At 46.8% G+C, this 24,238-nt stretch overlaps 1 protein-coding gene and 1 pseudogene across 2 annotated transcripts in view; both read left to right on the plus strand.

Moving 5' to 3' along the window:
- The window catches only part of UBASH3B (ubiquitin associated and SH3 domain containing B), a 170,838-nt gene that overhangs the window by 39,714 nt on the left and 106,886 nt on the right, over positions 1-24,238 (plus strand). The gene's annotated exons all lie outside the window — the stretch shown is intronic.
- On the plus strand, positions 10,352-10,477 carry LOC142447366 (U1 spliceosomal RNA; annotated as a pseudogene).

The raw sequence follows: 24,238 nt of genomic DNA on the forward strand, positions 1-24,238 counted from the left end.
GAAATTCTTCCCTGGTCCACCGAAAGCACATGCCGTGTGTTCTGTGGCCCACAGTGCAGGGGATTTCCCACTGAACATTCTGTTACCCTCGCCATGAAATATGCAGGAGCGTTTATATAAGGTGGTTTTGAATCTTTTCTCCCCTTACAAACTTCCTGACAACATTGGAAGGTGCTGTTTGTGAGGTAATGGCACTCTCCCTGACAGATTTCTGCAGCCAGCAGCACGTGTCTCGCGTTCTCAGGTGTGACGAGAGAGAACTTGGGCCTTTGCCAGCATGCAGAAGATGCAGTTATAAAAACCGTGCTGATATATTTTTTTTCTTCTGGGATCTTTCTTAGCTCCTCAGTTAATTGAAGTTTTAAAGTCTTTATTTAAAAGGTGTTTCTATTTAGCGGGGTTTTTTTTCCCTGCTATTGTCATACTTATCTAACGATTGCAAGAAAATCCCAAAAGATCAAATTGTGGGTGTTAAACATATGAAAAAGAGGCATTGCATGGAATCAATGAAACCGCTGCCAGGATTTCCTTCCTGCTGGGTCAAGATGAAGCTGGTGAGGCTGTCTAGTCCAGCGGTTCTCAACCTGTGGGTCGCGACCTCTTTGGGGGCTCGAAGGACCCTTTCACAGGGGTCGCCCGATTCATAACAATAGCAAAATATAGTTATGAAGTAGAAATGAAAATAATTGTAAGGTTGGGGAGGCACCACAACATGAACTGTATTAGAGGGTCGCGGCATGCGGAAGGTTGAGAACCACTGGTCTAGTCAATCCGATGGCTCAAGCCAGAACCCTCATGGTCCTCAATTGGAGTGTCTTGGACTGTAGGGAAGGAGTCCTGGTAGTCCTGTTGGGTAGGTGTGACACCACCAACCTCAAGGTTGTCCGTTCAGCCCACCAGACACTTCACAGAAGAAACCGGAGGCTATCAACTTCCATGAAAACTTACAGCCTCTCAGAAACAGTAATGGGAGTATCACTGCCAGGAGGGTAGGAAGAAAGTGGGGGGAGAAGTGGGAGGAAGGAGGAACAATCGCAATAATCAACATATTAACACCCACTCCCCAGGGGCAGGGGGTGTGGAGAAACAACAGAAATGTGGGTGAGGAGAGACAGTGGACAGTGTAAGATATGAAAATAATAATAATTTATAATCTATCAAGGGTTTATGAGGATGGGAGAGTGAGGGAGGGAAAAAAGAGCTGATACCAAGGGCTAGCAAGAAAATATTTTGAAAACGATGATGGCAACAGATGTACAAATGTGCTTGATATAATTGATGTATGGATTGTTATAAGAATTATAAGAGCCCCCAATAAAATGATTTATTTTAAAAAGGAAAAGAAAACAAAACGCTTACAGCCTCAGTTACCCGAGTCTTGTGAGTCAGTATCAGTGGGTTTGGTTTTCGATTTGGGTACTTTGGGTAGGGCCTGCTCTACGACTTAATTGCTCTTTTTGTTGTCCTGCTGGTAGTAGCTGTGGAGTGGATTCCACTCAGGGTGGCACCAGGAGTGCAGCGTAGAACTGTTCTGTAGGCTTGTCCTGCCTTCCAAGGCACCTCTGGATGGGTCCCGACTGTCAGCCTTTCAGCTAGGGGTCAAGTGCATGGCCATTCATGCCGCTGAAGCACTCCTTAGAAGAGCACAATCAGTGCACCCATATCTACCCCAGATTCTGCTTCTCATTGCAGCGAAGAGAGACAGTAGGTCAGACAGAACCACGTCACAATCCAGGCCAAAGTGGTGACTAAGAAGGTAAGCACTGGAGTTCTTCAGACCTGGACCCATATCCTGGTTCTGCCACGTACATTCTCTATCACCTTTGATAGGAACTTGGCCCCGCTAAACTCAATTCCCTCACCTGCAATTCGACACAACTAGAACTAGTTCCCTCACAAGTCGATGAACATAATTTAATGAAATTATGTTCACACAATGTCTGACAGGTAGTAAGCACTAGTTGAATGTCAGTAGTAAATGCTTTTACTTTATGCTTTTACTGACCTCAACACCAGATATTTTTTAAATTGATAAAAGAAGAAAGTCACATAAATAATATTATTCTAGAAATTCATTTCTTCAACAAATATTTATTGATTACTCATTACATGCTAGACAAAAACAAAAAAAAACCTCAAAGTGATCTGAATTATATTGCCTTTGCTTTTGTTCCTTGCCACCAAGTCATCTCCAGCTCCCGATGGCCCTCTGTGTAATAGACTAAAACACTGTCCTGTGCCATGCCACTTTGTGATCACCGATATGTTTTTGAGTTCATTGTTGTGACTGTTATGTCCAGCCTAGGAGATCATCTTCCAATACTACATCCCACAGTATTCTGTTGCAATTCATAGCATTTTCACTAGCTGATTTTCAGAAGATGACTAGACTTTTCTCCTTTGTTTGCTCAGTCTGAAAGTTTCAAAGGAACCTTCAATGGTCACTGGGTGACCCTGCTGTATTTGAAGTACTGTTGTCATAGCTGCCAGCATCCGAGCAACACACAAGTCACCAGAATATGACACACTGACTGAAAGATGAAACAGAATCATCATAGAAGCATAGAAATCGACCATTGCCCTACTCTGTTGTAGATCCTACAGTAGAAGGACACTGCGGGGAAAGAGATGGCAGGATGCCATGCTCTGCATGGTGAATGGGTCCTGAAGGGTTGCCCAGGGCAGAAAAAAAAAAAGAGTTTGCATACTGTCAAGGACATTTCAGGCAATGACCCAGAATGCACAAAGACGCACAGACGGGAACGGTGGGGTTTGTTTAATATGGCAAGGACATATGGGGAACTGGAGAACTTTTCTTTCAGCATGTATTGAAAGAGTATTGACTAAGGCTAAATACCAAAAACAGAGATGGAAGGCATAGTTCTTTCCTTCGGGGAAAGACAAGAGACCAAGGAACTTAGTGATTACAGTGTGGGAAGCCCTGTAATCAAAGTAGTTGTGGAGCAGGCCTGGGAGAGGATCACCATTCTCAGCCTGCAGTGAGAAGGGAAACCGTTCAGGGAAAAGTGACACAACCCAAGACGTGCAGATGGTAACCAGTGGAAGGAAAGTGGCAGTGGAGGAAGGACAAACAGGGTATGTAAGGTAGATGGTGAACAAGGCTTGGAGGTATGAGTAGGCTGGTGACATTTGGAGAAAAATAAGCCTGTAGATTAGACTGGAATAAAGAATGTTGGTGCCTAAGGAATGTGCTCACTCATTCATTTATTCAACAAAACCATGCTGAGTCCCTACAACATTCTTCCACACTGTGCTAGGGTTTGAGGTGCAATGGTGGGTAAATAATCATAATGTGGACTTGAGACACAGTTGGTTTTCGATGGACCACAGATTGTGATTTGAGTGACTTTCAGATATGATAATTAGAACACACTATTCTTCATGGTGAATATTGATTCCTTTTTGAATTCTGTTTCCATGTTTCTAATTAGGAGAGGTTCTCAATTCAGAGCTAATTCTTCCTTAAGAACTCACTGTAGCAAGCAGCCATCTAAGTAAGATGTCCACTACGTCCATATGGAAGACGCACACCAACATCAGTAACCAAAGGACTGGAAGTCATAGACTGTGAAGCTGAAGGCAGGAGTAGTAGCAGAGCTTAAACGACGAGGATCTGGTTTGCAGGAGGCTCTAGCCTATGGGTGACAGTGAGAGCCCAAGATGCATCTGTGAGGTCAGCATAGGAAACAAGCTCTCTCCATAACAGAGGGAAGGGAAGAGACTGCTTACCAAACAGAGTGCATTGGAGACATGACTATAGAGGATCAAAAGGGTAAACCTGACTGGAACGGTTAACACCGTGTCAGTTGATTCTCCCTCGGATTCTTGTTGGGCCTAATCTGGTTTTCAACATTTTCTGTAATTTTAAAATTTTTTGTTTGTTCATATTGTGGTTTATCTCAGATGTATTTTTTCATTGGGGGTGATCCCCTTCAATTTTCATGATATGTTTTTCTATTTTGCAGGATATGAAACCCAGAATTGATGAACCTATAGGGACAGCAAGCAGAATAAGGATATCTGGGGGGCCCAGTGGGGAGGAGGGTTGAGAAAAGGGAACTGATGCCAAGGAGGTCAAGAAGGAAAAGGATGTTTTAGAACTGACTGTGGTAGCAATTGTATAATACTGCTTAATGTGATTGAATTATATCTGTATTAGCCTCCAACAAAACGGTTAAGAAAACACTCGCTGCCATCGAGTCAGTGGTGACTTCTAGCACCACCCAATACGTTTCCAAGACTAACTGTGTTCAGGAGTAGAAAGCCCAGAAGCCCGGTCTTTTTCCCGTGGAGCTGCTGGTAGTTTCTAAGTGCTGACCATACAGATCCCAGCCCATGTTGCTTCACCCTGGTTCTTAAGAGCCTCTCTCCCTTATTCTCAGAGAAATGGCAACTGGACAGCAGATGTGATTCTGAAACTAACCTTGCCTCCGTGGCCTCCTTCCAGGAGTTCCGTACGAGACTTCGTGATTTGGTTCTCACTTCTTTATATAAAGAAATCTCTTCCCCCACGAGTCGTATGAATTTGTGCAGGACGATGATCTTAGCATCGCGAATATGTCCTTTGAGCACTCAGTGACTCTGTGCCTCTTTGCCTGGAGGTCTGTTGGCGCCTAGGAGAACCCGGAGCAGAATCGCCTGATAGCACTTTTGCATCAGTCTGTCAGTTCCTCTATCCCAGACACACTAGCCGGGTTTAAAATGAAGATTCCAGGTAACTCCCTTAGAACTTCACGTAGGATGGAGATGTTGAGGGATTACTGAACAGACAGGTGGAGTCTGAGTTTCAAACTAGAGCCCATTGGCCAATAAGGTTTAACTGCCTCAGCTGAGAAGGTGGCACTTTCACGTTACTGCTGAGTTCTACCAAGAATGAAGTCACTAAAGAGCTGTAGAAAATGCCGGCAAAACCGGGAAGAAGTAAGCTGCACAAGCTAGGCTGAACATCCAGCCACCCTGGAGGAGGGTGCCAGGTGCCTGCAGCGCACAGAAAGCAGCCCAGCTCTGGGGAAGGCCCCAGTCTGTTGACAGCAATGGCTCCTTATCTTGTTTTCACATCTGCGGCTGCACACTTTCTGTTCAGAGCAAGCGTGGGTGGGGGTTCCTCCTGCCCTGCCCTGTGCTTGCAGTTAAAATAAGAGCTGTACCCTATAATCCATGAAGAGCGAGAGGGAGGGGCGTCATGTTGCAGATAAGAGAACTAGGGCTAAGAAATGTTCAACATTCTAAGAGGGCCGTGTATTGTATAACTTGGGGTTGAGAGAGTTAGACTTGACACTCAGGTCCACAGCCTCCAAGTTCTGGATCCTTTGCCCTTTACCATCCTGACTCACACGTGTTTGGGCCTTCTTGTCCAACTTGAATTGTTCATATTACTTCAATGCATAGCATCTTGGTGCCTTGATCGTGAAGGCCTAAGGAGGGCAGGGTAGCCATCCAAGATAGTTGGGAATTGGGTGCATTGCATTGCATTGTAAAGCCCACGGCAACTAGAGTGTGTTATTAAGCTATGTGCGATGCTGGGAGCTTCAGGTACGTAGTGTTGCACAAGGGTATGGGTATATTCGATGCACATTCATCCCGCCAACAGCCTGTGGAGATATTTTCCCATCACCCTCTGACAGATGTGCACACTGAAGCTTGCAGATGTGAAGAAACTTGCCCCAAGTTGCATAATAAGTGGTGGAACTTGAATCTAAACCTCGGTTTATGAGGTTCCAAAGCCAGCCCAATCCATCCCCCACAGTTTCTGATGAGGTAACTACAGTGGTCAAATGACTGTCCAGCAGAAAGCCAGTGGCACTCCCTCTCCCATTCCCCCGTATACTGGGCTACCCTCGCCACTTGGAGCTGGGATTCTGTAAGTCTTTCCAGATCAAAAGTGTCCACGATTACAGATGATTCTTTCGCCTATCTGTGCCCCAGAGTTATATTTTATACCAGCCACCGATTCTGTCTCCTGCTTCTCTCCACATTCCAGAAACCTCGATATCGCTCATCTGGGTTCTGACAACTGCTAAAAACCCCAAGGGACCATTTGATTTTTACACTGTCGCCTATGATGGAACAAAGGACAGAGCTTCCCAGGAGTGAGACGGCAGGAACACTGGGAAGCACAGGCTACAATAGAGACAAAGGTGGATGGCACAAACATGAAGCCAGCAGCCGCAGTTTGAGAGAGTGGGGCTCGGGGTGCGTAGTAAAGATTGGGAAGTCACCAGTGCAAGGGTACCAGAAGGTAGACCTGAGAGCACCCTGGGTACCAGGTTGGAAGGTCACTGTGTGGTCACAAAGGTCAGAACCTAAAGTCACAGCCCCCAACGTTCCCCACCGACCACCGCTCTCTTAATACTTATCTCACACCTTTAGGACATGCTCCACTTCTCTGCCAGACCTCCACGGATGCTCCTTTTCATCCGAAATAATGTGTTGTGCATGCACACCACATACTGGATCCCCGGTGGGGTTCAAGAACTTGGGAGGTAGAGGGGCTACCCGGGAAGTTATGCGTTTAAGCTAAATCTCGATCTACTGGGTTTCTGTGTCTGGAGCTATTACACATAGATTATTTCACTCAGTCCTCAACAGTGCTACGAGCTGGGGGTCGGCCCATTCTCCAGAGGGAAAGACAGAGACACTCACCTTGGTTGGGAAGCTGGTTGGTAAAGCACGCCTGGCTGACAGGTGACGGAGCCCAGGGCAGAACCAAGCTTTGGCTCAGGGCCCAGAAAGCCCACACTTTACTATGTGCCTAACAGATACGTCCCTTCGACAGGAGGCTTTAGGGGGTCAAAATGGCTCAGCTCAGCTCCTACCCAAAGGTACTCAGCCAAAAAGGCCCGTTGTTATTATGGATTACAGCTCGACTCTGACCCACATGCAGTCACCATGAGTCACAATTAACTTGACACCAACGGTCACCATTCGACATGGGGTGGGAGGTGGTGTGGCGGTGGAGGGAGGGATGAGCGTTGATCTCAAAGAACACACAGTCTGAAAAAATGTGACATTTGGAGCCACAGATTTGGGTTTGAAACCTGCCCAGCAGGCTCCCAGCTGTATGTTCTTGGCATTTCCTTCCACCTTTCTGACCCATCACCTCCTCTACTATAGAAAATAGTAACTACCTTCAGAATTATTGTGAGAAACATCTGATAGATTCTTTTAAAACAGATTTGGTGATGAAATGCTGCATAATGTTAGGATGTAAATTTGGGAACCAATCAGGGAGGGAGCAGTGAGGGCTGCAGGCCTGTGTTGGAACCAGAGGCAGAGTTGGTTATCAGTGGTCCCTTCTCAGTGGCGGCCCTGGCCCTGGCCCTGCTTGCTGCACCTGGTGGGCAGGCAGTGTGGTGTGGTGTGGTGTGTTGTGTTGTGGTGTGGTGTGGTGTGAGGAATCCAGTGTGACACTAACGGAGACCGTGGGTGCTGGGCCCAAGGGAACAGCCCTGCCCTTTATTTGAGAAGAGATTAGTTCCTGGTGATTTAGAAGAGATCCAGATGTTATTCTTTGAGATCTGGTTTGGGATCTAATTCCTCAGTCTTAACCTAGGGCCAAGTCCTCAATGCTGAGTGGAGTGTGGTTTAACTTGGAGAGCTTTGTCTCTTGTGGCTTTGGGCCCAGCTAGAGTTATCCGAAGGTGAGCACTAGGTTGCTTTTTGTTGGTTTGTTTTTGTTTCTCGGGGGTGGGGGTGGGTTGTGTATGTTCTAATCTTTCTTGAGGTTCAGGACTTTTTGTTCTGCCTTAAAGTTTAGTAGGCACACCTAACTTTTTTTCCCCTCTAACTATGACAACTTGAATTCTCAGCATGGTTTCTTCAGCTAACCTTTCTATGTGTTCATCTTATCCATTCTCCTAATTTACTTCTGACCTTGCTGCTCAGAGTTTGGGATGTGTTTTGGGGAGAAAGCATGTGACTCTGGCAAACAAGGGCAGCTTCGCCTGGAGAAGCCTATTGACCACTCCAGATTGTCAGGCCTCAGAATGGGTGTGTGCTCAGGCTGGCAGAGGAAGACTCTGTGCCCCTCACTTAACCGGACTCATGTCCTGTTGCAATAAGAAGAGCACTACCACCATTCTACCTTCCATTTCTACATTCTGCTCCTGCCAAGCCAGTTTGAAGACAACCAAACAAACCCATCGCGGCCCAGTCTGTTCTGAAAGTGCTCTCTTGGCTGTAATCTTTAGGGAAGCTGATTGCCAGGCCTTTCTTCCATAGCACTGCTGGGTTCGTCCCAACCACCAACCTTTTGTGAAGTGAGTGCTAACCTCTCTCGCACACCCAGGGACCCCTTGTCAAGCCCACGGGACTTAAATAATTTGCATAGTTTTATGATTTTATGATACGTGTTTTGAATTTATCTAAGAGTATTAAATGGATCTAGTTGTTTCTTGGGAAAGTCTGACAAAAATATTGATATTTAAATCACCAAGAAGCAAAAAAGACAGTGGGAGATGTTCTAATTGATCTTATTCTTGTGCACAGGAGCTTGAAGTCCCCCAGAGTAATTAGCACAGAGTGCAAAAACTCCAGTGCCTCCCATCTAAAAGTCAGTGGGAGAAATCATGTAGCATGGAAATAATACAATCAGCTCTCAGGACAGAGCAAAGGCTAGCTGCCTCAGACAGCTCTGTTGGTCATTCAATGGGCCGGGAGCTTTCAAGCTTCTCCTTGGTTAACACGGTTTCTGAAATCTGAGGGCTCTTCCAAATGAGGCCGTTACTCCCTCTGAAACCCATTGCATGGCCCCGAGCCTACGTGGTGACGCGGAGGTGTGCTTCAAGCCGACATCCACTACTGCAGCACCCCTATGTTGGCCCACCGAGTCTCACGAGGAGCTCAGAGTGTGGAGACGGGATGGAGGGCTGAAGCCAGGACAGATTATTTCCTTTTGTCTTTCCTGTTATCTCTGCCACTGTCTCAGATCCTCTCCGCACAGCTTATACCCACTGAACTGTCTCCCGCTCTGAACTCCTGGGGAGTAAGTGCACACACAGCGGCCGCCTCCCTCAACTTAACTGTTTGCGGTTTCACCTTGCCTTCAAAGGAGACCCCCCATGCCCTTGAGAGCAGAAGCGGTCTTTTTCTTCCTTGTGTCTTCTGCAGGTCGGGCGTGTGGTTTTCAAATACTGTCGTGTACACTCGATGAGAGTCATCATCAGCCGATACCCAAGGAGTCACTGGGCCACTTGTTCCTGAAAAACAGAATTATTTCCTTTAGCCCTGAACCCCGGTGCAGCACGGTTATGTGCAGAGAAAGCCCCCCCTCCCCCACCGAGACTAATGACAGCAGCAAGGAGACAGGTTGCAGTGTCGAAAATAAGCATCTGCTGGAAGCCCTCGAAGGAAAACAGAGGACGTTATTCCATATAGGACCTCAACCCTCGAAGATGAGAAGGCCCATTGCCTTCACCACTCACAGTGAGAGTGGGGTTAGATGGGAGACTTCAGCGAATTCTAGACTGCAAGGGATCCAAGGAACCAAAAATGAGCTGAGAGTTTGGGGACAATACACATAAAGCATTAAGCAGGTAGATGAACCGTCAGGCTTTAACTCAGAAAACTCATGTCTGTTTGGGGCCACATTGATGTAATTAATGGGAGACTGAGGTGACTTAGTAGTGGGTTAGTCATTGGAGAAACACGTATTTTCTAGAGTAGAAGAGAGATAGCTAGTGGCTTGGGGCTCTGGTCACACATCTCACATCCTTGGAATGTGCCTGGCCAGCTTTGGAATGGTTGTGCTCCCTGTCTCCATGGACAAAAGTATCTCTTGACTGGGAGGAGAATTGCCCCCTACATGCCAAAGTCAGGGCATCACTTTGGCTCAGAAACCAGCCTGCCTTGCTCATGGGGCCTGTGGCTCACAGGTCCCATCCAAACCATAGCATCGTTGTGCCAAGAGCAGCAAGGCTTTGTTAACACTCAGGGGCGATGAAGATGGTCCACCTTGATGGAGGGCCTCAGTCTTTGGCTTGGGGGACACGATGAACAGTCTCAATGGACAAAATGTGGAGCATCTGAGCCATCGCTGCCTGGTGTCTTTTTCCCCTGAGAGGCACCAGAAGATAGTCAGAGTTTTCAACTTTGAAAATACCCTCTACTCTTCACCTTTGGCTGATGATCGCCTTGGGGAAAGGTCAGGAGGACAATAATTGTTTCTAGCTGGCCTGAGGACAGGGGGCTAAAAGAACTTCCTTGACAGCAGATAAGAGTAATTGCTTGATTCTAAGACTGACAGAGCATTAAAGGGGCCCTTTTCCCCAGAGGCACCGTGGCTAGCTCTCTCCAGGAAACAATCAGAAGAACATATTTGAAATAGCGAGCTATACTTCCCTGGCAGGGGCGATGCCATGACCACGGAGGTGGCTTTCCCAGGACGTGGCGCATCCATTGCAATCCGGATGTGCTGACCCCTGCGATTCCCCGAATGTGGAAAACTGGACTGCATTACAAAAGAAACAGAGAGAAAACTCATTTCCGCGTTCCTTCTTAGCTTTCTTTCTAGTGGGCCAGTGATGGAACAAGACAACCCTCTGATGTTTTCGTTATCATGAGGATTAGAAGGAAAAGATAGGTGACAGGTGAGATACCTCTGGTTAGTTGATCAAAGAGCTCTGACTGCCCGTAGATGAATTCTTCTTCAATGGTGCAGCGGTGCCAGTTGATGTCATCAATTGGGAAGTTGATCTCAAGTCGAACCAGTCATCAGAGGCTGAGATCCTTCTCGTTCGAAATTCCTCCAGCCCAGAATCTGATTATTCCAAGTGTGGCATCAGTATCCACAAATCACACCAGGGGCTTGGTACATATGCTTCGTGGCAGGCTGGGAGTAGGACTCAGGCCATCGAATGCCCTAGTGGCTAGCCCTTTAAACATGAGGAGCTGATACCAAGGGTTCACGTAGAATGCAAATGTTTTGAGAATGATGAGGACAACAAATGTACAAATGTGCTTGACACAATGAATGGATGTGTGGATTGTGATGAGTTGAACGAGCCCCCAATAAAATTAATTTTTATAAATAAATGTTCATTTTGAAGAAAGAACATTTTAAAAACACTCCTTCCTTATTTTCCCAAGTTATTGAATTTAATGTCAATCCTAGGTTCAAGTCATGAAGCTGGGATTGTGGGAAGTGTGGGTGGTTTGGGAGAATCCCATTTCTTTCCCCAAAGACTGAAAAAAATAGATGTGAGAATCCTTGCCTCAGACATATTCTCTTGGTAGCGTCTCTGATGTTAGCATTTCAAGGTCTTGTTTGCACATCTGGCAGCTGTGGGAAGGTTTCTCCAGGAAAGGCCTGGAGAAGTGGTGTTGTTGCCAACCATTCATGTTGTCTCGTTAGAGAGTGTACATTTTACATTTTGCTCTGGGTACCTTGGATACAGAAGTCCCTTAGGGTCTAACTCCTCATAACCGAAGGAAGGAAAAAGAAAGGCTTCAGGATCAGGGATAACCTTGGAAACAATGAGTTTGCAGCCTGTTGCTCTCCTGATGTTAACACATAAACAAGAGTAGAAGGTTTACAGAAGGGCTGTGGCGATGGATGACTATAGAAACGCACGTATAAAAGGAATGCCAAGAAGTCACTGAAGTATGCACAAAAATAACTTACTGGTTCACATCACTGAAAAAAGGACGATAAGATCTAGAATTGTAACTGCACGAACCTGTAAACTGCTCCAGGCATATAAAGAAGAAAACCGAAACGTCTGGTCACTGTGTCGCTCAATAGGCCATCCGCAGAGGCTCCTGGGCTACGTTCTTTCACGATGACTCTGGAAGTAAATTCCGTCACATTTTCATTAGGCCACAGGGAAACGAGGAAAGTTAAACGAATGTTGGTAAACTGTTACCAGATAATCTTCCTTGAGAGGAATTGTCCCTGGTTCTGAGAATGCTGATTTCTTGTTAAATATTCAATTGTTTAATGAACTAGAGGTAACAGTTGATAGTAGAAAGTTTAGATTAAGGAACTTCTCTGAGAAAATGAAAAGTTAACAAAACTGTACAATCCAAAGCCACCCGGTAGCCCCCATTTTGAAACAGATGGACCCAGAAAACCTAAATATCTGGGATCAACAGATCTATGCACCTTCCTCCTGTAAAGCATCAGCCCCTGTAAACCATCAGCCCCTGTAAACCATCAGACCCTACCAGTAGATTCTAACTCACTATGTAGCTTTCTCTCATATTTTCCTCCTGGACCAGACGAGTCATGACTGTCCATCTAACCTGTCCCATCTCTGATTGCTGCCCTCCTTAGGTGACCCTCTCAAGAGAACTGACTTGTCCCTTCTTCCTCTGGGCTACCCAGCACATTGGCCAGGCTTTGTGATAGCATTTGACATGATAAAAGATCATTATTTTAATGAGTTTCTTGTGCACTGAGACTTGAGGACCCTGGCAGCTTATCGTTTTATCTTTTTGGTCATTAATAAGCACAGTGCCCAGTACATATATTTGTGGGGGGAAAAAAATCAAGATTTAGTTAAAACCTTTTGTCTCCTTTGTTTTTCTCAGTGGAAGTAACCAGTGGTTCTCAGGTATAATGACCCTTGCTATGTATGAATATTACAAGGGAGGCTTTTTTTTTTTACCATTTCTTCTTTGGACATCCTAATAATTCCAATAGAAAAGCATTGATCCAGGGATCTGAAAACCTGAAATCTAATTCTGACTTTGTTTCAAGTCATTTTCTTTTTTTAGGGTCTGTTTCCTGTCTAGAGGAAACCTTGGGGGCCCATGGACAACCATTTTTCATGAAGTTTCACTTAATCAGTTTGAACATGACTTTTACTTTGAGTGTTTGTCACTCATTCTTATAACAAATTGTATTACCAACTAGCGCCATTCACTTGTACCGCTCAAAAGGCCAACACAGGCTTTACAGGGAGACATCTTTAAGTTTGTCTGGTGTGAGTACTGCTCTGTCTTCTAGAAGCAACATGACACAGGACAAGACCCCTTTGGGGTGGCAAGGTTTGTCATTGGCGGAATATGTAATTGCAGAATTGGCGTGGGGGCCGCATCTGATCTCCTCTGCCTCCCAAAACTGATTGTCACAAGGCAGGGGTTAGACAGGCATCTCCCTTCCATCCTTCTTAACTGTACTTTTATGACACTCTCAGTCTTCTCATGACACTCTACTGCACTGCACTTTTCTGTTGGGGTCTATAATTCAGTGCAGTGACGACACAGAACTCACAGGTGATGATCATCATTATGGAAGTTTAGAGGTTATAATTCAGGTGGGAAAGGCTCAGGACACAATTGTTCAGTTAGGACAGTTTCTCCTCTGCCGTGCCCACAGGTATGGACCTCAGCCTCTTGAACCAGCCCCTGCCCTGCTCATGCAGTGTTGCAAAGACTTCCTGGGGCTGCCAATAAATAGCTGCAGGAGCACAGCGCTCTGCCGTAAGCCTCAGCCCAGAGGCACTCAGCGGAAGCGCTCTGGGTCAGCAAACTCAGTGCCCCCAGTTAAGTGCCCTGAATTACCCATTCTGCAAGGCAGCCTCCTGTTCCAAAGCACTCCGCTTTGCTTGCTCTGTAGACTGGGAGGTCCACCACCGTCTCATACGCTGGCTACTGGCTCTGCCGTTGCTGCCCTGAGCTGTTCCTCTGGTGTCAATGCTGCCTCCTGAATCCAGGAGGCTCAATGCACAAGGATTTGGATCCAAAAGGTCCACTCCACGCCTGGTCCACCTGCCGGTTGTGAGATGCTCCAGCGATGGTTCATTTTATCCTCAGCAGGATGCCACTCAATTGACCCTGTTAACAAGGGAAACCTACCTGCATTCTCCCCACCCGTTTCTTATTCAGACCCATCAGGAAAGGGTTGTTCATGGAGACGATGGCTAGAAGAGTCACATTAACTAATTCGCTGCACTACAATAATAATCATTCATCACTGTGGTGAAGATGCACATAGTGGTGCATGGAACATGTGTTGAATATGTCACTTCCCCTTAATGTAGGGTGCACTGCATGACTCTCCAAGACCCAGCCAACTTAAATATGATAAACTCATATCCTAATAGGGCATGAGAGACTTGAAACGCTTCCCCTCTACTTTCTTGTCCACGCCTTGTGGGAGAGCCTGCAGAGGAAGCACACACTCCCTCTCTCGCACAAAAAGCTTACAATGGCAGGGTTTCCAGAAGGCAGGCTTGGGGGAAGAACCTATGTTTTGTCGCTTACACAGGCCAGCCCTGAAAGAAGCTGGTCCAGTGGTAATAAGTTTGAACTTTTTGTAAATCAGAAGGGGGACATGTGCAGGTGTTCGGAAGGAAGGGGACTAGAGCGTCAGTGTATGTGTGTTCTGCTCCTTTGAGTCACATAATAGAGAGAGTGAGCACAAACCCAGCAGCTGCTTGTTAACTCTTTCCGGATGTGTGTCTACAATCTGCAGAAATGTTCCAAATCACCGAGCACTCCTGACATCCTCAGGGAAATGATCTAGCCCAATGTTTTGCAAACAGGGAGTGTGAGCCCCGCGCCCCCAGTCCTTTCTCCTAGACACCTGGAAGAGATTATCCGGAGGTCTCGGAAACTAGAGCTCTATCCTCTAAGCCACTCCTGGTTTATGTGTTCATTCTTTCCTTCCTTCATTTATTCACTCATCCATCCATTCCGTGTCTGGGATTAAAAGAGCATTTTATTTCATGGATTTAAGAAACCAGATATAACCGAGCCTTCTAGGTGTCTACCCTGGAAAAGGATGAGACTCGCAGAAGGACAGTTAGAAGGAGGTAAATGGAGTCAGGGAAAGGCATTCACGAGTCAGAAGAAGAGCCAGTGTTGGTTCTGTTGGTAGTTTGGAAGAGGATGGTGCCATGATAATGCAGACTTACTGCTTGTCCGGCGCTGTGCATCCGGTTTATATGGTCTCACACACTCTCGTGACCGTGCTGCGTGTTGTACCAGTCGACGGCTCAGAGACAGTAAGCTCTGTACTGATACCCTCATTGGGGAAGAGGCGGGGCCGGTCCACAAACCTCAGTCTATCTGGTTTTATTTCCCTGACCTCTGCCTCCAGAAGCATGTGATCTGGAAGCTACAGGGAAATGGTAGCCTCTAAGGCCAAAATGAGAAATGGCAAAACAAAGGTGTCCCAGCAGAATCGGTAGTAGGGGTGGAGGCTAACCCTTGGAGGCTTACTGGAAAGAGAGAGAGGCGGGAGAGAGAGAGATCCATCTGCTGTGGACTCCCTGGCAGAGACACTCCTTAGTCCTGTATTCCAGGCACAAAGAAAGCTTTGCAGCAGATATTTCTTGGAGGACAGCATCCTCCGTCCAGGCCCACGCACTTTATCATACATAGTGCTTGGGGCGGGGGGTGGAGTTCCTGATGGTGCACAAAGTTGACATGCTCCACTGCTAGCGCACAGGTTGGCTGTTCAAGTCTACTCAGAATCACCTTGGAAGGCTATCCCCGTGACCTCCAGCTGAAACCCAGCCCTTGAAAACTCTGTGTGCGGCACGCACGTCTGCTCTGGCCCGCATGGGGTCGCCACGAGTTAGAGTCAACAGCAGCTGGTTAATTAGATGCCATTTGGAAATTGAGCTCCATCTTCCCTTTTCTGTCCCTCACTCTCCTGCCATCCTGGCCTTATTCCAAGTCATGGGTGACAGAATGGATGCTCATGTAGCTAGAGCTGCAAGACTCGGGCAGGATGTGGAATTGGCAAGCAACTCTGCATGTGAGGCAAGGAAGGCCCCACAGCGACAATCCTTTAAGCGCTTTGTGGAGACAGTGATCAAGAATACACATGCCTGTAAGTCTCTGGAGCATACTCTGTCAACATTCCATCCTGTCCCGGGTTTATCGTTAAGACATTCTGCATGACCCCGCAGGGTTCTGATGTGGGAGGAGCACTGAGGCCCCCAGGCAGAATTGATTTCCTCTTCTCAAGGTGAGCAAGTCGCCTACTCTCTTTAGGCCTTCATTCTTCCATCTCTGAAATGCCGATCTTAATCCTGTCCCCAGGCACCCCTCATTACAAGGACAACCCTTCCACAAGGACATCCTAAGGACAAGTGCTTAAGAGAAAATCATGTTTCAGCTAAGAAGAAGCCATAGCTCACTTTGTTCATTGTCCCTTCAGCCAAGTTCACTATACAACAAACCTACACCAGACTAAAAAGTGGGGCAGGTTATAAAGGTCACCTACGAAAAAGCCATTAGTTCTCTTTGGTGTGAATAAAAATATAATGTTGTGCTAGCCCCTTCTCATCCCCCCAGCCCCCACACTCCCTGTGTTGCTGTTCATCATCAAATAATTCAGGGTATTGAGAGGGGGGGAGATCTCTGAAATGAGGGAGTGATTTGCAGCATCTGTTACTTCCATTTTAATTGAATCTGCTTTTCTCAGCTACCAGGAGCAAGTGCCAAAGTCAGCAGTAGAATTCAGCTGTGTGCATTCTGAAGGCACTGAAAGATAAATTTATGTGCACTATACGGATGCAGATTGTGCACAAAACAGATGGCTGAATTGTCCTCAAAGTCCTCTGGAGAGTACTGGCTGATAGGATGCTCTAGGGCGAGAAGTTGGGAGGCCAGTTCACTATCCCAAGGTGCTACCTTGGAAGATGCAAGCCAGGGTGCACTTCCTCCAGAAAGGGCACCATATGAGGGACACTTTCTCTACAGACTGCATGGACCCCAGCGGTTTTCGTGCTTCGGCCCTTCCTGTCCCTGAAGTGATGCTTTGGCACAGCCAGGGTTCCGTTGGTTGTAGGCTCTTTATCCCTTACATCTCAAGCTGGGTGGAGTACCAGGAGGACTCCCAAGGGAGGTCGTGGAATGTCCTACCCCAGAAAGTGCCCGATTAAGGCTGTCTCAGTGATGGGAGACAAGGGGAGTAGTCAATGGACTCTGTGCAAACTGCTAATGTGCTTAGCTGTTAATCACAAAGTTGTAGGTTCTAATCCACTCAGAGCCATCTCAGAAAGAAATCCTGGTGATCTATTCTATTTCCAAAAAAAATTAGTCATTGGAAATGATTCTGGAGCATAGTGGAACCTTGGTACCCGTAGGGAAGCTAGTTCAGGTTCCTATTTATGGAGTTTAAAAAAACACCCTAAAATTCTGAAGTGAACAAAGTTCCTATAGCCTCACGGTAACTTTTCAAAAACAGTCCCTTCCAGTAGAAACAAAGAATTCTGCTCCAGGATGAATGATCAACGGTGGTACAGAGATGCCCACTTCTAAGTTGAACTCCAGAAAGTTGTCTGAATTTTCACCTTCCTTCTCTAAAATTGGGACTTCCTGGGTCTTTGTAAAGAGTAGAGATTGCGATGTGCTCACAGCTCTGCTTGGATCTCTCTGATTTCTGGAGACTACATGAAGTAGCTTGGACTGAGTGTTCTTCATCTTCTGACTCAGAAAGCTGAGTTAGAGAACGAGCCTGCGGCTTCTTTTGAACACACCGAAGGAGCCTGTGTAGTTGGGAACCTGCATGTTTACTGAGCACCACCAGTCATTTGGCTGGGTGGTCAGGTTGGTGACCTCTGATCTGTTCCATATTCCCATGTGATGCTCCGTTCCCAGGTCCAAGGATCCCTGATGACACAGGGGTGAAAACACTAGAGTGGTAGCCAAATGGAATGGCAGTCTCCCGCTGTAAGGATCCGCAGCTTTGGAAACCCTTTGGGGGCAATTCTGCTCTGTCCTTTGGGGATGCTGAATCAGGATGGACTGAAGGGCAGTGGGTTGGATCCCATGTCAAAAACTAACTTGGATGAACTTAGAGCAGTCAAAAGATTTTAGGTGGCTCACGACTGTCCTGGACCAAGGTAATCAGGCTCTGAAAGCAGGCAGGAACTAAGGATGCTCTGATAGACCAGCCCCTCAATACAATGCACGTGATTCAGGTCATTCCCTTATGATCTCCAAGTTCTACAGCAGAGCAGTTGACTGGCTAAGGCTAAGTCATTTACCACGTTACATACCAGGAACCTGAAGGGGAAAATAGCTGCTCCAGCATCTTCCTTGGTGGGAAGTGAGGCTCCCCTTCCACCCACATTGGGATGGCCTCTAAGTTTAGGTATTTAAATACTGTACAGCCAAAATAACCGTGGCCACCTACAAATTAAGTTCCCTCGATAGTTCATCACCACCGATTGTCCAAGCCTGTACTTGAACTCCCCCGTCCTTGGGGAGCTCACAGCTTAATAAGGTGTTCTATTCTATCCTTGAACTATCAGATTGCTAGAGAGTTCTTCATAGGAAACCTAAATATGCCTCCCTGAAATTGCTACCCATTAGTCCTTCCTGGTTGATCTCTTCCTCCAGAAGAAGAGGGGGCGGGGGCGGGGGCGGGGAAATCACTGCCATTAATTCTGACCCATATCGACCCTGTAGGACAGAGGAGAACTGTCCCTGTGGGTTTCCGAGATGGTAACTATTGACAGCCTCTTCTCTCTTCCGAGGAATGGCTGGTGCTTTGGGACTGGTGACCTCGTGGTTAGCAGCCCAACACACACCCGCCAGGGCTCTTGGAAGAAGAGAAGCCATGATCAAATGGAGAAAGCCGGAGACTGAAGTCAGCCGTGGCTCCGTCCTGGCTGTGCTGCTTACCTGACGTCAAATTACATAACTAACAACTGGTGACAGCCAGCCCGCCCCCAGTTTCCTCGTCTGTAAAATTAGAGCTGATGGTGGTGTGGGGATTCGGCTCTTAGTACTTTGCGAATGCCCTTCCTCCTTGCATGACAGAGAAGCACCACCAGCTGCTGGAGCCCTGCAGGGCAGCAGGGTCGGCTGATGACCAACCAGCAAGGCACGGTTGGACGGTGACTCCGAGCAGGGGTGTCTGCATAGCCTTGTACAAGTTCACCTTTCCTTTGCTCATCCTTGGTGTGGTTAACTGATATCGAGGTGGCCCTGGCCAGTGAACAAAGTGCTGGCCGGGCCTGGACTGTCATGATGGATCACAGTGTTAGGATCCAGAGGGGTTTAGAAGTAGATCGCCAGGCCTTTCTGCCCCTTTGCTCACTTGTAAACTGGCCCTAACCACACTGCAGAGCTCACCGCGTTGTGCTGAGGGTGAGATGATGTAAATATACTTCATGCCTGATAGCGCTTGGCACACAGCACTACAGAAAGAACACCTCTCGGTAGTGTGGATTTGCACTTGTGCGTGTGGCTGCTCGATCTGGAGGGACTTTGCAGGGCTGCCGTCGGTGGCGGTGTTGCCTCTTCCAGAACCAGCGGGCGCAGCTGGCAGCGTGTACAAGGAGTGATGTGTGTGCTTCCACAGTGATCGTCCCCGAAGCTCTGCATCATAGGCCCTCACGCCTGGACTCGCTTTAACCGAGCTCGTGTCATTTAAGGCCATACAACTCCTTTATCTCCAGAAGCCCTAGCACAACTTGCTGGAGAAATAATGCTCCTAGAGTCTATGGAATGACTCTATTCTCTTTCTGTGTGCCCTACTCCCACCCCCTCTCTCCATCTCTCCATCTCTCCCCCACCCCAAACCAGGAATCATTAAACAACCCAAATCCAAACATCCAGCAGAAGTTTATGTTTGAGTCTCAGAACACAACATATGGCTTCACAGCCTTTGCCAGGTTCGGCAAACGACACAGAGAAAAGTCTTTACCCTCCACCACGAAGCTGCCTCTGCCTTTGGGACTATTTGCTGACAGACAGCCCACTTCCCTCAAAGGGGAAAGGTATCCAAGAGTTCAATCTCTTGGGTGTTAGTAAATGATTCTGTGTCCCTCTCCTTTGACAGCAGGCCAGGAATGGAGCTTCAAGTTCTTTCTCCCCTCGTTTGTCATCTCGGCCCTCGTCCTTCCTTGTGGATGTCCCACATAGTGGTGTCTGTAGAGAGTGGACCTGGGGTTAGCAAATGTGCAACTTTCTGAACAGATTACTTTGACCCTGTGTCGAGATGGGAAAGGCTGTCAGCCAGGATGGGTGAGAACCAGAGAAACAGGAGTGCCTTGGAGACATGAGTTGTTATGAACTGCCATCAAGTCAGCCCCAATGCGTAGTGACCCAAGCACAATGAAGCGAAATACTGCCCAGTCCTGTGCTGTCCCCACGCTTGGCCGAGGATTGGACGACTGTGATACCAAGCGCTTTCATGGGCTGTTGGTGGGAGTAGAATGCCAAGTCTTTCTTTTTAAGCCCATCTTAGTCGGGAAGTACTGCTGAGATCTGTTGATTTGAGCATGACAGCAACACGCTGCCCTCGACTAACAGACAGGGTGATGGCTATCCATTAAATGCCTTGGCTAGGAATTGAACCCAGGTTTCCCCTACATGGCAGGCAAGAATGCTACCACTGAGTCACCACAGGGACTATGAAGCCCTGCAGCAGGACTCTATCAAGATGCACCTTCACCTTCTGCGGCCTGTTTGCCTACAAAGCCTTGCTCAAAATTTTCACTCTGGGATGCTGTATGAGGAGGTTGGCTTTACACACCCTCTGTCTGCAAGCAGGTTATGCACTGTCCAGCACTCTGAGTCTTGAACCTCAGAGCAGGCTAGAGAGGGAAGTCCCAGGCACAGCTGGCCAGAAGGACAGTTGAAGGAAACATCCACCCACTTTTCTCCCAGGGTAAGACTTCCGGCCGCCACCTCTTAATTTGGAGGTTACAGAGTAAGTCATGTTGACTATAGCTTCGTCTCCCCCTTTCACCCTGCCACCCAAGTAGTAACAAAGATTCAGACTGCAATTTTACACAGCGCAGCAGAGGCCAGAGTACAACAAATTGGATGGGGCTGGGCTTAACACTTAGACTCATGGCTATGCTTAAACCATTCTATTCTCATGGAGTCCCCTTAAGGCTTCTTCCTGGCCTGGTTGTCTTGTGTGACCAATACATTCTACCCACCAGGCCTATAAAGATATCAGTTACAGCCAGAATCCCTGGATTCTTAGCATAAATGAACAAGGCTCAGAGATAGGGAGAGATTCTCCTCCTCTCCCATCTAGGGCCTACCTTGCAAATCCTCCTGGCCTATTCCAAGGACTGCTCCAGCCTAGAATGATAGTTACTGAGAGCGCCAGCTCCGTGCGTGGCCCATGGCCCCTAGGGAAGTTATCCTGTTTTATGGTCCCACCAGATAATCCCATAGTAGAACTGTAGTTGTATAAGAAATTGCCTGCCAGTAGCCAGCCTTTGTTCTTAGCAGTTGATTCTTTTTGTTTCATCTTTTCATAGCTTTATTTTTAGCTAAACCAATTGAGAAAAGATATTTACACAGAAAAGAACAATCTTTTTTAAAGGGGTGAAAATATCAGAATTTGTAGGGCAGCAGCTAGAGATGGCTAATCTATTTGAAGATACTACACATGGATCTCATCTTCCTCCTTTTTTGTTTTAACTTCTGCATCTGCCTCTCCCACCACTTCGCCCTCATCAGTTCCGATGCCATAAGGGGGGCGGGGGCAGGGATGCCTCACAGTCTCATGCGCCCACAGTTGCAGGTTACCACAGGAGGGACCCATGTCAAGAAAGAGCAGAGGATTCTTACAAATAAATGAATAAAACCAAAATGGAGGCAAGGATGGAGAAACTATTTCACTTTGGCAATGTCATCAGGAAAGATCAACTTTTAGGCGAGGTTATCCTGCTGGTGACGCTGAGGGCCAGTGAAAGCGAGAGAACTCTTCAATTAAATGAGAAGGATTAACCCGGTCGCCTCAACAATGGATCCGGAGATTCTAATGATCTTGAGGATGCTGCATTATACATGAGGTCACGCAATGGCAGCTAAGGTAGAAGGCGTGCTCTTGCCTTAGAGAAGGGTGGCTGCAGATCAGTGGAGGGCGGAGAGGCACTACAAACAACCAGGGTGTTTGAAATGTCAGTTGTCCTCCGTGGGGCTTGGGTAGATAGTGGCTATAATTAGCTTCTCTAGCGCCTCGTGTTCTGCAAAAAGAGAAATAGCCCATAGAGATCTTATATTTTCCACTATTGCACCCTCTGATGTCACCACAGGTGCCTTCTGGCTGGCCTCAGCTTTCTTGTTGTTCTCCAAGAACTGCTGTGGCTCTTGGTGACAATCCGATGACTATGAGAAGCTACAGGGGGCCAGGTCAACCGCCAGCCAATGACTTCCTGTTCCTGTGTACATTAGATCTTAGGTACCAAAGCCCTGCACTTATGGAAGGCTGTGATGTGCAGTGGGAGCTAGCTCCACTTTGAATTTGACATCCATTCAGACACTATTTAAATTCTTTGCATTACTTCCCCACTGCTTGCCAACCAGCAAACCAGCACTATGGCTCTGTTTTGGCAACTGCAGAGAGGGACAGACCGAAAAAAGGAAATGTGCCTAGGTGTGTCCAATATGACTTAATGAAAATAGTGGTATAGTGTCCAATTTAAGTTGAGGGCCTGGTGACTGTGACTCAGGGTCATATGATCTTGAGTCATAGACCCCAACCCCCATTTAGAAACCTCAGATTCAATCGTTACCTGTTTTGTTTTTTTTAAACCGGAGCTTGTGTTCCCGGCATGGTCCTCTCCCGGAGTCAGTCGTCCTGCCGCCTAGAGTGCATGGTTTCCCCTGTTCCCCGTGGCAGCTATGAAAGCCGTGACCAGGGGTCAGCAGACTCTGATGGGTTCCCTCATCCGGATGATTATGCTTTTATGTTCGATGTCTTTGTCCTGGTTAAGGCTTACTAAAAGGATATTTGGAGGACACATTTGAATCTGGGGTTTCTTTCGCCTCTAGTATAGTCCCCCTGCTCTCTTCCCACAGCCCCGCCCCCTCGTACTAAAACGACCCTTGAGAGGTGACAACGAATACAAGTGTATGTCCCACCACGTGTTAAACACCTCTGAGGAAGTAGGTGCATAAATACCTCACTAATGGTCAAAAGAGTGCTCAGCTTCTTTTCTTATTCCCAAACTACTTAACATACAATCCTAGAAACTTGAGCTTCTAGCAGATCAATAAGCCTCAAGTGCTGGATGGGATTGTGCTAAAATCAAGAGCCAGGAGACTGACAGACGTGGGTATTTACCCACTCTGCCACCTCCAGTCAGTGACCTTGGATAACTTATTTGACCTTGAGCCCCTGCTTCCTGATCTGTAGCAGTGAGATCATGATCTTCCTTCATCGTAATACAAGTACATGAGAACTAAGTATAATGATCCAGGAACCCTGGTGGGGTAATAGGTTATACACTGGGCTGCTAACTTCAAGGTCATCAGTTCAAGACCACCAGCCTTTCAGTGGAAGAAAGAGGAGGCTTTCTATTCCTGAAAGAATCTCAGAAACCCACAGGAGCAGTTCTACCTTGCCCAATAGGCTCACAATGAGTCTAAATCAACTCAATGGCAGAGAGTTTGGTTTGTGGTTTAGAAGTATGATGATATACAAAGAACTTTCAAAATGTTCATGGAAAAATTGAATTTTACAAGTTAATGGAATTTTTATGGGGTTTGCAATCAATGACAAAATATGTAAGTCCAATGGAAAATTAATCCCCTCTGTTAAAAGTTCATCCAAATCACAATGAGAAATTAAATTAAAAAATTGAATTTTCATGAACTTTTGAAGTTCCCTCACATATCCACAGAAAACAAATAATACAGAGACCTTTAATAATAGTACTGTGTTATATTAATGATATGGAATAAACAGGAATTAATGGTTTCTTAATAAATATTAATAGAATGCATTAAAGAGAATACTTTGGCACAATTAGGGGACAAGAGAAAGGCAGGGATTAAAACTTAAATTGAACCTCTTATGTAAATGGGGAGGTGCATCGGGTGGAACCATCTCCTCTCTTCCTCAGCCTGACATGCATTCTCTACGTGATGGGGCAGTAGAAATCACAGAACACCATATTGGAGCATTTACCATCTGTCAGACCTTGTCCTGGATGTTGCATATAACGATTATTTTATTTCCTACGGCAACCCGAGGTGTTTTTATAACCTCTGTTTTACTAATTGATCGACTAAAATTTTGAGAGCTTAAAAGTTAAAGACCAGATAGCTAAGAATCGGGACAACCCAGAAGTCAAGCTCCTAACTGAGCAGCGGTCTCTTCACTGGGGGTCGGCCTAGTTCACGGAGGATGCCCATTCCAAGGCGCACATTCACCCGCCATCTGCTTAGAGTTCCCTGAGAACCTTTCTGAAGTGAGAGGGAACTTGGATGTTACTTTCTTGGTGTTAGTAATGGAAGGCAGCAGATTCGGAAACTTTAAATGACCTGAAATGCTTCAGACATT

This window comes from Tenrec ecaudatus, chromosome 4, assembly GCF_050624435.1.
Source record: "Tenrec ecaudatus isolate mTenEca1 chromosome 4, mTenEca1.hap1, whole genome shotgun sequence".
NCBI classification, from domain to species: domain Eukaryota; kingdom Metazoa; phylum Chordata; class Mammalia; order Afrosoricida; family Tenrecidae; genus Tenrec; species Tenrec ecaudatus.